Genomic DNA, 14,719 nt, shown 5'->3' on the forward strand with positions numbered 1-14,719 from the left:
ATCCTTGTCAAACTGATTTTGCCACTCACAGTTTGAAAAATACAGGTCTAAGGGGTCTTCCTAATCTGCAGGTTAGTTTGCCTCGCCAGAATATGGATAGAGTGCAGAAACTGCCCAAAATCGATTTCTAGGTTTGACTTTTGTCTCTAGGATTTAAGAAGCCCTGCCCAGTCAGCGTAGCTTTTCCTATAGCCCACCAGAAGGATTTGGAAGTCAGGGGGAGGGAGGGCCAGGCCGCAGAATGCAGAATCCGTAGGACCATCCTCAAGGCCTTAAGATACCATGTCTACTGGCATCTATTTTATATTATTTTTTAAAAATCTCCATCTTAATCTGGAAAAGATCATGCTTAGTGAGATAAACCAGAAAGAAAAAAGAAAAATACCGGATGGTTTCGCTCATAGCAGGAGTATAGTGGACCAGGTGAGAAAATAAGAATAATGAACAGCCATATACCAGAGACATTTTATGGGGGTGGAGTGGGGAATGGGATCAAAAACAGGGGGGGGAGGGAAGTGCACTGCACTATGGTGATGACACATGGGTGACTTGGTGATGGGAAACAAAGGGATTACAATTGAGATTTAAAAAATGTACAAAATGATGGGAAAATAAACTATTATATTATTTTAAAAAACCTCCATCTTAAAAATTTAGTATCAGCATGCACCTCTGATAATTAACCCAACACACACAACTCTGGCTTGAGCCCAAGTAACCCTGCTCACGCAGGAGAGACCCCTTGCTGCCAGCCGGGCTCCCGTGGGTGACCCCAGCGCCCCCGCCCTCCTCCAGCCTCGGGTAACTTTTCCCTCCAGTTTGGTGGAAGGTTACATGAAAAGAAAGTAGTCCCTGATAGCTAGAAACTTTTCAGGGGAAAAGAAGGCGTTGGACGTGCGGGTGGGTGGGCAGCCCGGGCTAGGGCGGCTGGAGTCCTAACCTCCCCGGGCGGGGCAGCACGCGGGCGCAAATGCTGGGGACAGGAGGGGATGGGAGGGGAGGGAAGGAGAGTGAAGAGGAGGGGTGAGTGGGAGGGAGAAGAAAATCCTGAAGTCCGGGAAAAGGGCTGTGTCGGCTGCAATCCTACGCTGTGTTCCCGCAACCCGGGAGGGGGCGCTGGCGGCCGGGAGTCCAGGATAGGCGAGGTCTCCTGACCCCTGAAGTCGCCTTGGGTGGTCAAGAGCAGTTTTTTAGGATTTGGATTTTTTTTTGGGGGGGGGGGGCTGGAGGGCGGTTATTGATCATTTCTTTTTGTCATCATGATCTCGGTTGCAGACTGCGTTAAAGGAGCCATATTAAGAGTGCAGAAAATGAGATGATCTGAGAACAAAAAATGTGATTTTATAAACAGTTTTTCCTACTTCCTTTTTCTCTCAAATTAAATTTAGATGTAAGTGAACATGTGCAGAGGCCTCCAAGATCCGGCTTTGTCTTCTGCCCTCACCCTCCTTTGTGGAGAGTAATTTTGCTAAATGGAGGTGGACCCCCTGACACTTCACCCTGGTAAGCAATGACCGTTTCCATGGGTGATGACTTAGAGTTTCTGTTTTACTTTATTCCAATTCATGCCCTGGCTTCAATTGGGTAAGATTACACCTAACCCAGTCCAGGTTTAATTCAGATCTATTTTAAAAACTCAATAGCAGATAGTATACTAATTTCTCCATCTGCTTTAGGAAATACTGGTTTATTTGCTGCATTCATTTAAAGTGTTTCTTTGCTGTGTAAATAGAGAACAGCCTTTCTTTTTCCTGGTTGGCATTGTCAACAAGCATTTGGGGCGTGCTTAATTGTAAACATGGCTGGATACTACAGTTTAAACAATCTGACATACTGTTAATTTCATTAGATTTAGGATTTCACATACATGTAATCTATACCATGCTTTATTCCAGAAATCTCTGTGAAAGGAACCCTGTCTTACTGTTCAGTGAAATGGGTTTGATCTCCTGGCTGTGGCTGGCCATTTAAAAGGATTTTGGATATAATAGAGACTCATTCAGTGATACCTATTAAGATTACTTATCTCTACAACCTCCAAAGTGTTTTGCATGGTGCAAACACAATGGATACTCACTGAATGAATAATCATACCACACCCCCATACAAAACACATAGGGAAAATACCAGGATGGGAACCTGCTAGCATTGCATCCGTGAGGCTCTGTGCAGAGGTATCTATCCTGCAGATATTTTACCACATGCAGGCCCTTGACCTTGGAATGCTAACTGCTTCAAATTTTCAGGGAAAAAAATGTGCCTAGTTAACTAGTAAGCCCCAACCTCTTGTCAGTATGGAACTTGAGAAGTTTGTCTAACTATGGAAAATCTAAGCTGGTCCCTTGACACACAGATGGGAGGGAGGGAGGTTTCCACATGTTATTCTAGTTATCTAAGTCAAAAATGATTAGTGGGCCTCAGCTTCCATTACATCATCCATTGGAAGCGTGTGGACTGGGAGCTAGTAAGTCACATGATACCACACAGGAATGAGGCTGAATTTTCTGTTTCTGCCCTTAGCCTTAGTCAGTTTTCAGTATATTTGGAAAAGGTTAAAGTAGAACATGGAGATCTAGTTTATTTTAATACTGTCAGACTGCTAAGCGGTGGAAACTTGTTGAAGCGATTTACTGAGCTGTTTCCTTAGATTAAAGACTTTAGTGAATTAATTAAAAGGGTTTTTGAGAGATACAACATGCCAGACTCCTACTGGCTCATAAAATTGTTCTTTCTGATTGCTGTGGTGTGACAGCTGAGCACAGTGCATGTAAAGCTTCAGGAGACTAAAACAAGGGTAGTGCTGAAGAGTTTAAAGACAATGAGTGTTCAGAGGGCCTTGACAACACTGTCAACTGGGTCTGTGGTTCATTTCCTTTCACTAAGGCACCTGGACTCAGTCAAAGTGCTTGGGCAAGATGCTGAACTTCTTGGTAAAAATAAAGTCACAACTTCAGAAGAGTTTCATAGAATTTTTCATAGAGGTTTTATGTTTTAGTCGTTACTTTTAAAATGTACACCCTATGGACGGTCTCATTTATTTTTTAAAAAGATTTATTTATTTATGCATAAAGAAATAGAGTACAGGCCAGAGGTGCAGGGGCGGTGAGAAGCTTCACCAGAGACAGAGAGGGGAGCAGAACAGGCGGATTAATGGAGTACACTGCTGAGGGGAGCAGCGTGCAAGACAGGAAAGGTCTGCTGCATCATGTGGGTCACCTCCCTGGAGGGGATCAGACTCACACTGTAGCCTTCACAGCTGGGCTTAGCTTCATAGTGCAGTGCTTCAACCCACTGTGCTACTAGGTACTAGGAAGGGCCCTTTTTTTTTTTTAAGATTTATTTATTTATACATACAAGAACTGGGGTGCAGGCTAGGAGGTGAGACGACTCACCAGAGAGTGGGGAGCAGAACAGGCAGATTGAAGTACACTGCTGAGGGGAACAGCGTGCGGGTCAAAAGAGGTCTGCTGAGCCATGTACGTCACCTCCCTAGCCAGGGACCCAACTTGTGTAGCAGTGGCTGTGGACAGCCTCACAGTGCTGCACTGTAACCTGTTATGCCACCAGCAGTGGTCCAAGATGGCCTCATTTATTGAGCCAGGTCTGTGCCATTCACTTTCCAGAGTCATCAACTGCACTAAAAGTTAACGATATTTCCCCTAAGACAAGTAGCCCTGAAATTTTACAGACTAATAAATAAACTGCAGCAGAAGTATTCTGAAATTTTTGACCAACTTCTGAACAATATCGGGGTGCTGTTGATTTAGATAATACTTTCTGGCTCTCCCTGGTGGTGTAGCGGGTTAAGACGCAGCACTGCAAGCTAGAGGCAGCCGCTTCAGTGCAAGTTCAATCCCAGCCCCTGAGGTGATCCACATGGCATAGCAGACCTCTCCTGACCTGCCCACTGCTCCACTAAGCAATGTATTTCGGTCAATCTGCCTGTTCTGCTCCCCACTCTGTCTCTGGTGAATCCTCACACTGCCCCTGTGCCTATACCCCAGTTCTGTGTGCATAAATAAATAAATCTTAAAAAAAAAAAAAAAAGAAAATACATACTTTCTGGGCCTAGAGAAAAGGCAACATTGTCAACAACACCTGTAACTGAAAACCTATCACTAATATATATGTGCCTGTAGTCAGAAATTAAATGTGCCCCCAGCTGAATAGGGTTTAGTTATTCATTCACTGCATACTTATTAAGTGGTAGGTCTTGGAAGCACTTAGTTCTTCTAGTGCTATGATATTGCTATTTAATAGGAAGATAATGTGAGATACTTACGTAATTTTAAATTTTCTACTAGCCATATTAAAAAATGAAAAAGATACCAATAAAATTAACTTAAATAATGCATTTATTTCACCAAATATATTGAAAATAGCATTTACAGATAGAGTCAATACAGACATTATTAATAAAACATTTCACTTTCTTTGTTTTTCTAAGTCAGTATGTATTTACAGCCTCATCTTGCACCAGCCGCATTTCAGAAACTCAAAAGCCGCATATGAGTAGTGATTACCCTACTGGGCCACCCCAGCCTAGAGGGAAGCAGAGATGAGTAAACAGGTAACCCATGAGAGAGGTGGAAGGAACAGAGAGAGCGTATTAAAAGGGCCTAGGTCCTTCAGTTCTTCTTCCTAAACACTCCACAATTCTCCCTGTTTCTCTGCCCCTTTCCTGCGGTCACCCTGATTCAGACCAGTGTGTTCTCCCTCCAGCCACAGAACCCCCTCCTGCTCCTCCCAGGCCTCTCTCTGCATCTAGAGTGATCTTTTAAAGATGCGCGCTTCTGGTCATGTCACCCCCATCTATCATGAATGTGCTGTGTGAGATGAGGAGAAGCTCCCAGTGCTGGCGCTCAGCTAATGTACTTCTCACTGCTGCTACTTTTAATTCTTGACCCTGCTGCTTTCTCCCCTTCCCGGCTCTTATTTTTGATCTGTCTTTCATTCCCTTTTAACACCCTTCAGTCTTATCATCTGGATTTCTTTAAAAAAATGTTTTTATGGGCCCTCCCTTGTGGCGCAGCGGGTTAAAGCACAGCACTAAGAAGCTTAAGCCACTTCCGCATGAGTTCGATCCCGCCTGCCCCGGAGGTGACCACATGGTTGCAGACCTCTCCTGACCCGCCTGCTGCTCCCCTCAGCAGTGTACTTCGTGGATCTGCCTGTTCTGCTCCCCACTCTGTCCCTGGTGAATCCTCTCACCCTCAGCATCTCTGGACTGTACCCCAGTTCTGTATGAATAAATAAATCTTTAAAAAAAATGTTTTTATGGGCCCTCCCTGGTGGCGCAGCAGGTTAAAGCACAGCACTAAGAAGCTAAAACTATTCCAGCATAAGTTCCATCCCTGCCCCGGAGGTGATCCACATAGCACGGCAGACCTCACCTGACCCACCCGCTGCTCCCCTCAGCAGTGTACTTCATCAGTTGGCCTGTTCTGCTCCCCACTCTGTTTCTGGTGAATCCTCTCACTATCCTTGCACCTCTGGTCTGTACCCCAGTTCTGTCTACATAAATAAATATCTTTAAAAGAATGTTTTTATGGAAATGACATGGCCTAGATGTGTCAGCATCAGGCGAGCACCATCATAATTTGGGTCTGTATGTACTACACTGAGTCCCGCTGACCAGCTTCATGAAATTGACCCCTTTTACTCAGTTTACCCACCCACGTACCTTCTCCCCTTCTGGTAGCCACTGATTTGGTCTTTTAGCCTGAAAGGCTTTTTGTTTGTTTTGTTTAGTTCATTCATTTTCTTTTTTCTTGTATTACATATGCAGGACTGACAGTTCACTAACCGTTAGACCACCTGGGTCTTTCTATATTGTTGCAAATGGGAGGATTTCATCTATTTTGGTAGCTCAGCAGTATTCCATCTTGTATCAATACCACATCTTCATCCAGTCATCTGCTGATGGCACTTAGGTCATTTCTAAACTCTCCGTATTTTAAGAATGCTGCAATGAATATGAAGGTGTGGATAGGTCTTGGAATTGGTGTTTTTGTGTTTGTCAGATAAATACTCAGAATTGGGATAACTGATGACCTCCCTGGTGCCTACAGGTTAAATGTCAGCACTCTCACCACTATGGCCTGGGATCGAATTCATGCTGCAGAAGCTCTGGAGAGCTTCATAGTGCTGCACTTTAACCCCTTGCACCACCAGGAAGGGCCCCAAGTGCTTCATTTAAACTCATCAAGATTAAATTTAAGATGAAGTTTGAGCATGGTCTTAACTAACTTGCCATCTAGAGAGCTTCTATAGATAATTATGTATTATCTTCTCCTGGAAGGAAACAGTCCCCTTTCACATGCTGCAGAGGAGAAATGGTGCAGCTTTACACAGGATCTTTCAGTGACTTGAAACAGACCGGGAGAACCCAGGCACCTGCTCACAGCCATGCATGCCCTTCTCAGTGGACAGCTGCTGCCTCTTGGCAGTAGGGCTGGGAGGCAAGTTAATTATTCATTCTCTGTGGAGATCAAGAAATAAATGAGGACCTCGCTGGTGGTGCAAGGGGTTAAGTCTCAGCACTATGAACTGATCACCAGTCACTGCAGCATGAGTTTCATCCCCACCCAGGGAGCTGACCCACATGGTACAGCGAAGCCTTCCTGTCTCGCCTGCTGCTCCCCTCAGCAATGTATTTCAGTAGGTCCACCTATTCTATTCCCTGCTCTGTTTCTGGTGAATCTTCTTACTTCCCTCCCACCTCTGGCCTACATCCCAACTCTTGTATACATAAATAAATAAAAGAAAGAAATCTTTAAAATGTAAATAAATGAGATACCTAAATAAAGAAACCTCGGTGCTGAGAGCTGGGAGCTTCCTTAACTTTGCACACCTTCTTTGGAGGACCAGTTTTCTTGCTTAAAGGATCAGCCCACACGGGATAATGGGCTGTTTGCTTTTACGTCTGAGAAAGTGGATTTATGACCCTCATTGTACTCATCTGTTTATGTCTCCAACATGGGCAACAGTGCCTATTGCCAATACTCTCTACTGCCACCAGGAGGAAGGAGAGATGAAAAAAGGAAGTTGTAACTCAAGGACTTTCTTCTCGGTGTAGTAGACACTAGCGAATTAGGAAGGAGCTTATCCTCGGAAATATGTTTCTCAATAGAAAAGACCCCCCCCCCTTATTCCAGTTCTGTAGATGAATCCACCCCCAGAAAATCTTGGGCATTCAGAAATATTTGTTGAGTAGATACTGCATACAAGGTTGCTCCATGTCTGTCTTCCTGCAATACCACATTCGTCTTTAAACCTGAGGGAAACCATCAGCATTTTCTCAAATGGAATATTTTGCTGAAATGAGATACTGAAGAATAAGGACCAACTACAGAAATATTTTAGTATTACGGTGCCTCTACAACCTGAAACATATCTTAACCTTTGGCCATTAATCCCTGAACATCAGGCTGCGTGCCATATTTCATTCTAACAGCTTGTTCTAAGCTTCTCACTTTAAGATTTACTGGGATTTTTTTTTTTTTCTGAACAGAATTACTCTTGTGAGAGAACTAGCAGGAGCATGTTGTGTTGGTTAGGACAGACTAATTCTGTAACTTTCAGACCCAAATAGGGATGCTGTGTCAAATATTATATAATAGAAGTTTTTCCTTGCCTCTGAAGTAACATTTAACTCTTTCTCCTTCCTTCTCCTGCTCTGAGAGGCCATTCAGAACCCTCGCTGAAGGATGGTGGACAAAAGACTTGTAGGAGGACCCTCTCTGGTGGTGCAAAGGGTTAAGCACAGCACTATGAAGCTGTTGGCTGCTGCTGCAACTGAGTTTGATCCCCAGCCATGGAAGTGAGTAACTCTCGTGGCACAGCAGACCTCTCTTGTGTTGTCTGCTGCTTCCCTCAGCAGTGTATTTCGGTAGATCTGCCTGTTTCTGTTCCCCACTGTTGGTGAATCCTTCCCACCCCCTGCACCTCTGATCTGTACCACCCGCCCTCTTATATGCATAAATAAATCTTAAACAACAAAGAACATGCAGGAACACACTTGGTCATTTGGGTGGGTCTCCCAGTTGAATTCCACACACTAGTGTTAGTTTGCAGTTTGTTTCTGATGGCAAGCTAAGAACAAGGTAAGGACAGAAAGAGAAAATAGGCCTTTAGAAAGTTTTATAGTAGTTTTGATAAATGATTTTATGTCTGCTGAATTTAATTAAAAATTGGGGTTTAAACTCATTCCTTTGCTTTTGCATTTCACTTTTTCCAGTAATTCATTTGTAGTGTATTCTTTAAAAGTTTTGACCCATAGTGGACTCAAAAGAAAAAAGTGTCTTTTGTCATATACAGTTTGAAGCACTGGTGTCCACTCCTTTCCTTCATATTCCCTTGTATAGCACTTAAGTCTCTTGGTCATGTCTAATCACATCAGAAACTAGAAATGAGATTTAGCTGTATGAAAAGGAAAGGGGGAGAAGAGATGTTTGGGAACATTAGATATCTCTGCGACTTCTAGTTGGTTCATTCAGAAATGCAGCCTAAGGGCCTCCCTGGTGGTGCAAGAGGTTAAAGTCAGCACTATGAAGCTCTGGCCAGCCACAACAGTATGAGTTCAATCCCCAGCCAGGGAGCTGACCCATATGGAGCAGCAGACTTCTCCTGTTTTGCCCTCTGCACTGTATTTCAGTAGATCTGTCTATTCTGCTCCCTACTGTCTCTGGTGACAGACACCTCTAACACACACCCCAGTTCTTATATGCATAAAAAATTTTAAAAATCCTAAAAGAAAGAAAGAAAGACAGCCTAAAATTTGAAATGATTGAGAATTAAGTCTCCAGATGAAGTTGAGCTACAGGAAATATATCCATCTTACTTTCAACCATCCTGAAGGCCATTGCTAGCCATTGGCATTAGTTTTAATTCAGAAAGATTTGGCTGATAAGAATGCCCAGTATGGGCCCTCCCTGGTGGTGCAGTGGGTTGAAACACAGCACTGTGAAGCTAGATGCAGCCACTTCAGCAGCACAAGTTTGATTCCTGCCCAGGGAGGTGACTCACGTGGCCTGGCAGACCTCTCCTGTTTCACCCGCTGTTCCCCCTCAGCAGTGTACTTCATAGATCTGCCTGTTCTGCTCCCCAATATGTCTCTGGTGGATCCTCTCACCACCCCTGCACCTCTGATCTGTACCCCAGTTCTGTATGCATAAATAAATAAATATTTTTTAAAAGTCCAGTAGGAACTTTATTTACTGTGTTCATTTCTGACACACTCTTAATTTTCTCTCCATTCTCCCCACCATGTGTTAGCCTTTTACTTCTTATACTATCAAAACAGCCACCTAGTAGGTATCCTTATCTCTAACCTTGCATCCCTCATCCCATCTAACATGTCTATTTCTCCATGTGATTCTTCCCTATCACTCACTGGCTGAGTACAACTTTTTTTATAAAAATCCTAGAAGGCCATTCACCTCCCAGCCCCTTCCTGCTTCTTAGTCCTCAGCTCCTGCCTTGGTGCCCTGGTCATGCTGTGCCCCACCAGCCTTACAGACCTCCTGGTCACCCCTTCCCACTCCTTGACTCTCTTGGAATTTCCACTTACCCTCAACTTGTATATTCTCCAAACTGATATTAAGTGATACAAGGGTTGTAATTGCTGTGTCCGCTTATGTCAGCTGTTTTTCCAGTGTTACCTCTTTTTGTCTTCATGACAGTGCTATACAGGTTGGCATTGCTAGCTCTGTATCACTGGGTAGGTCCTTCCCCTATGTGCCTCAATTCTCTGTCTGTGAAATGAAGACAGCAATACCTTCTCAGAGACTTGTGAAGACTGGACAAGTTCATGTATGTAAAGTACTTAGAATGTGCTTGACGTATAGTCCAGTGCTTACTGGTTACATTGCTGTGCTATCAATGACTTGTCATATTCAGAGGCCTGGCTGAATAACCATATTCAGTAGCTCAAAAAGCTTCAGTAACTTGTATAAGATGACATGGCCAGTAAGTGGTAGAGCCAAGAGTAATCCCAGATCCATTTGAAACTTAAAACCAAGCATTTTCACGGCATCTGAGAAAGAGTCTGTAGCCAGGCTCCAGGGCAGAGGAGCCAGAGGCCCCGTGGATAAATGAAATCCTGTCTTTTGCTTCTGCAAGGCTTAACAAGTCTTCCTGATAGGCGAGACAGCATCCATCTCGCCCTCTTGTGGCCACAGGGCTCACTGTGCACCCCTGGTAAGGCTCAAAGAGGAAGGGAGCATGGGTTGAAACCATCTGTGGATGGGAGAAAGGTCGACCATCAGAGAAACAAGGGGTGCAGCTAGCAAGTTCAAGGAGAACTAGGCTTTCTTTAAAGCCTAACTTCCCAGGCCCAAGTCTATTCCCAGAGCTAAGACAGTCTGCCTCCCACAAAATGGGGCCCACGAGGGGCTCCCTGGTGGCACAGAGGTTGGGATATCAGTGCTGTTGGGCTCTCTGCAGCCAGCCACTGCAGCATGAGTTAGATCCCTGGCCAGGGAGCTGACCCACATGGCACATCAGACCTCTCCTGTCTGACCCACTACTCCCCTCAGCAGTGTATTTCAGTAGTTTTGCCTGTTCAGCTCCCCACTCTGTCTCTGGTGAATTCTCTCACCACCCCACCCCCACTCCCACAACTCTAGCCAATACCCCAGCTCTTGGATGCATAAATAAATTAAAAAAAAAAACTTATCCAAAAAAGTTAAATGGCTCTATTTTTTTAAAAATGAGGCCCAGGAAAATCCAGGCACTTTAAATCTTTAAAAAAAAAAAAAAGATTTTATTTGTGCATACAGAATTGGGGTACAGGCCAGAGGTGTAGGAGCGGTGAGAGGATTCACCAGAGACTGTGGGGGAGCCGAACAGGCAGGTCGATGAAGTACACTGCTGAGGGGAATAGTGGGCAGGCCAGGAGAGGACGACCACGCCATGTGGATCACCTCTGGGGCAAGCCGGGATTGAAATCATGCTGAAGTGGCTTTAGCTTCTTAGTGCTGTGCTTTGACCTACTGCGCCACCAGGGAGGGCCACTTTAAAGCTTTTTTAAGCATAGTGTGTGGCTCTTAAGAGTAGAAATTGAAGATATAATCTCTTCCCTCACAGAAAACGTCATATAATCTATCCATTTGTGCTGTCAGCAAAGAAAATTTTATACAGTTCAGAGTATGACTCCAGAGTCAGATTTTCTAGGTATGAATTCTGACTCTGTTATATTGTGTGATCTTGAGCAACTTAACGTCTCTGTGCTTCAGTTTCTGTACTTAACATGGGGATGCTAGTACTGACTGTCTCATAAGGTCATTCTGAAGATTACCTAAGGTAATGTCAGTGTATGACTGGCATTAAGGCCTAACTTACCAGTTTGGAAACAGTGTATGACATATAACAAGTGCTTAAGGTTTTTTCGATAAATATACACAGCAATTATAAATTTATAAATAGCATATAAATGAAATGTTTGTGTGGTTTTAGCCCAGTAAGAATTTAGACATGGGAAAGCTATAGGGGAAAAAAAAGAAATTTAGAAAGTTTCGCTGAAGTAGTGAAAGTAAAAACTAGTTGGGATTTGGGCAGACCCAGGTATGGCCCAAATGCCGAGATCAAAATAGACAAACGTATAGATAGAAATTGGTATGTTATGGAGGCATATAAGGCAGGGGGTGAGAAGACATGCCAGATTGTAGAACTGGAATTGGGGAATAGGGAGAGACATGTAAGACTTTTAAAACTAGATTTGCATAATAGGCAATGACGTGCATTGAGAATTTTAAGGGGGGGAATGACTGATGTCAGTGGTGCTTTAAGAAAATGTATCTGGCAGTGATTTTCTGGAAAGACTGGAGAAGAGAAAAGATTAGAAGAAGGGAGGACAGTTATGATAATACTGACTGGTGATGGTGAGGACCTAGTTTTATGTTGTACCAGATGGAAAAGATGAGGGAGGAATAGGGGAAATATATGGCTTTAAATTTATTTTCAGAAAATGAAAGTAAGATGTTTCAAGGTTTAACAAAATGGAGTAATAGATACAGGTACAGAATAAAAATAAGTCTTCCTCCTCTTTCTCAATTCCAGACTGACTCTACAAAAAGTAACCAGTCCTAAAAGTTGTTAAATGCCTAATTCTATATCACTGGCCCTGTAATTCCCAGTGGTTATGTTCTATAAAGTTGCCTCAGATGCTGACTTAGTATAGATGTATAATGAACCATTGTTGCTGTAGAAAAACAGGCTTAGATTTTCAAGCCTCTGATCATAACATTTTTTTCTTTCTTTAAATTTACTTTATTTATTTATTTATTTATTTGGTTTCTTTTCCCCCACCACCATCCCTTTTATCCTTTCCCTCCTTCCTTCCTCTTAATCCCAGAGGCCTCACTGCTTACTGATGTCCACTGGTTTGGGAAAGTGTTTTACCTAATGCAGTGGTCTGCTATGTCAATGTCCACTACTTGTTCTTATAATTCCAACTTGCTTTGCTATACATAATTCTTTCAAACTCTTGATTTTGTTGAAAATGGCTGCACTTCATCATTTCTTATGGCCCTGTATGTTTCTATACCTGTATGTACTACTCCATTTTGTTAAAACTCCATAATATGCCATACAGTCCAGCAATCTATTGGTGGACATTGACACTGCTTCCATGTTCTACCTATTATAAAGGATATTAGTGTGAACAATGTAGAACAAGTAGATTTCTGTGTTGGTAGTTTCATATTCTTTGGATATATACATAAGAGTGGGATTGATGGATTGTATGGTATTTCCACTTTTTAGTAAGTCTAGATTGCTTTCCATAATGGCTAGAGCAATTCATACCCTCACCAACAATGTAATAGGGTTCCTCTTTCTCTGCATCCTCCCCAACAGTTGCTGTTGGAAAATTTTTTAATATGTGCCCTTCCTTTAGACTTGAGATGGTATCTCATTATAGTTTCAACTTGCATCTCTGTAATCGAATGCAATAGCGAGCATTTTCTAATATGTTATTGATCTTATAGATAACCCTTTTGGTGAATTCTCTAGTTATATCTTTTTTCCATTTATTAATTATTTTATTGTTGAATCATTTGTTTGTTACATAGATTAGATATTAATCCCTTACCAGCAATATATTGTGTGAATATTTTCTCCCATTTAATAGGGTGTCTTTTTAGTCATCTGGTATTTTCTTTCATTGTATAAAAGTTTTTTAACTTGAGGCAATCCCAATTGTTTATTTTTGTTTAAAGCTATTTTTTCTCTCTCTCTTAATTTTCCTTTTTAAAAAAACTCAGTATTCTGGGCTCTCCCTGGTGGTGCAATGGGTTAAAGCACCACATTAGGAAGCTCACAGAAGCCACTGCATTAGGAGTTCAATTCCCAGCCAGGGAGCTGCCCCACATGGCGTGGCAGACCTCTCCTGTCTCACCCACTGCTCCCCTCAGCAGTGTACTTTGTCAGTCAGCCTGTTCTGCTCCCCACTCTGTCTCTGGTGAATCCTCTCACTGCCCCTGCACCTCTGGCCTGTATCCCAGTTCTGTAAACATAAATAATTATTTTTTAAATGTTAAAAAAAATTCAGTATTTGACCTTGGCATATCTTTTCATATTGACATACAAGTCTTCCCTTTAACATCTATAGCATAGACAGATCATAATTTCCTACTAGGGTATTTTTTTTTCTTTATATATAATTAAAGTAATTATCCCTTTATGTAGTTAAGTAATCATGCCTTCAGTATTTCTTTATATAACTTAATGATCCCTTTACTTGTCATATGAATTGTGTTATCCTTGGTATCTGAACTTTTGGATTTTATTTATAGCATTTTTCCTATGCATAAACAACACTTATTATTTCATACACCAAAACTTCTAGATGAGAGATAAATTTCAAGCAATAGTTCTTGATAGCTTAGAGATAGATGCCCTAAGAGAGAAAGATGTCAAAGCTATCACTAGTGTTTTAGGTTGGGGAAACAATTATGAGGCTTTTCTAGCAAGATTCCTTCCAGAAATAGGTTCTTTCCCTCTGAGTTTAGGGAGCCAAAGTTTCAAAATCAAGAATGTATCAGGACTACTCTATAAGAAAAGATGAAATCCTGCCATTTGCAGCCATATGGATGGAATTAGAGGGTATTAGTAATGCAAGTCACACAGAGAAAGAATAGCATCATATGATTTCACTCATATGCAGTATATGGGGAAACCAACAACAAAAAATAAATGAACTAAATAAAACAAAAATAAACTTTTAGACTACCAGACCAAATCAATGAAAGGGAAGGAGAAAGAGAGACTAGTGAGTCAGATAAAAGAGACAATTATGTGGAGGAGAACTGGACTCTTAGTAGTGAATTTGTACTACAGACATTGATTTATAATGATGAACTCCTGAAGTGTACATACTATTATAATGCAATTTAGTCAATTTAAAAATGCATAAAAAGAATTCTTTAGAGTTTACTGCTTTTTTTAAAGCAGTAAAAATAATGACATAGGAATAGTTTCATATTTACAGAAAATCTGCAAACATATAATGATAGTAAGTATGGAAAGTTCCCGTATGCCCAACACCCAGTTTTCCCTATTATTAATATGGAACATTTGTCACTATGAAAAAAACAACACTGACATATTGATACATTATTATTAAGTTTTACATTTTTTTCTGATATCTTCATCCTTCTTCTCATAAGGATTTGTCATATCCTTTTTCTATTCCAGGATACCATCCAAAATACCATAC

The 14,719-nt window shown here is 42.0% G+C and overlaps 1 long non-coding RNA gene across 1 annotated transcript; it reads left to right on the forward strand.

The window, feature by feature from the left end:
- The first annotated feature begins 863 nt into the window (after positions 1 to 863).
- Positions 864 to 7,801, forward strand: LOC105854441. The gene is made up of 3 exons (XR_001146125.1): positions 864 to 900; positions 1,389 to 1,503; positions 7,686 to 7,801. It is a non-coding gene; the product is annotated as an uncharacterized LOC105854441 (long non-coding RNA).
- The last annotated feature ends 6,918 nt before the right edge of the window (positions 7,802 to 14,719 follow it).

The sequence above is a fragment of the Condylura cristata genome, unplaced genomic scaffold (assembly GCF_000260355.1).
Source record: "Condylura cristata isolate star-nosed mole 26May11 unplaced genomic scaffold, ConCri1.0 scaffold00040, whole genome shotgun sequence".
Lineage (NCBI taxonomy): Eukaryota > Metazoa > Chordata > Mammalia > Eulipotyphla > Talpidae > Condylura > Condylura cristata.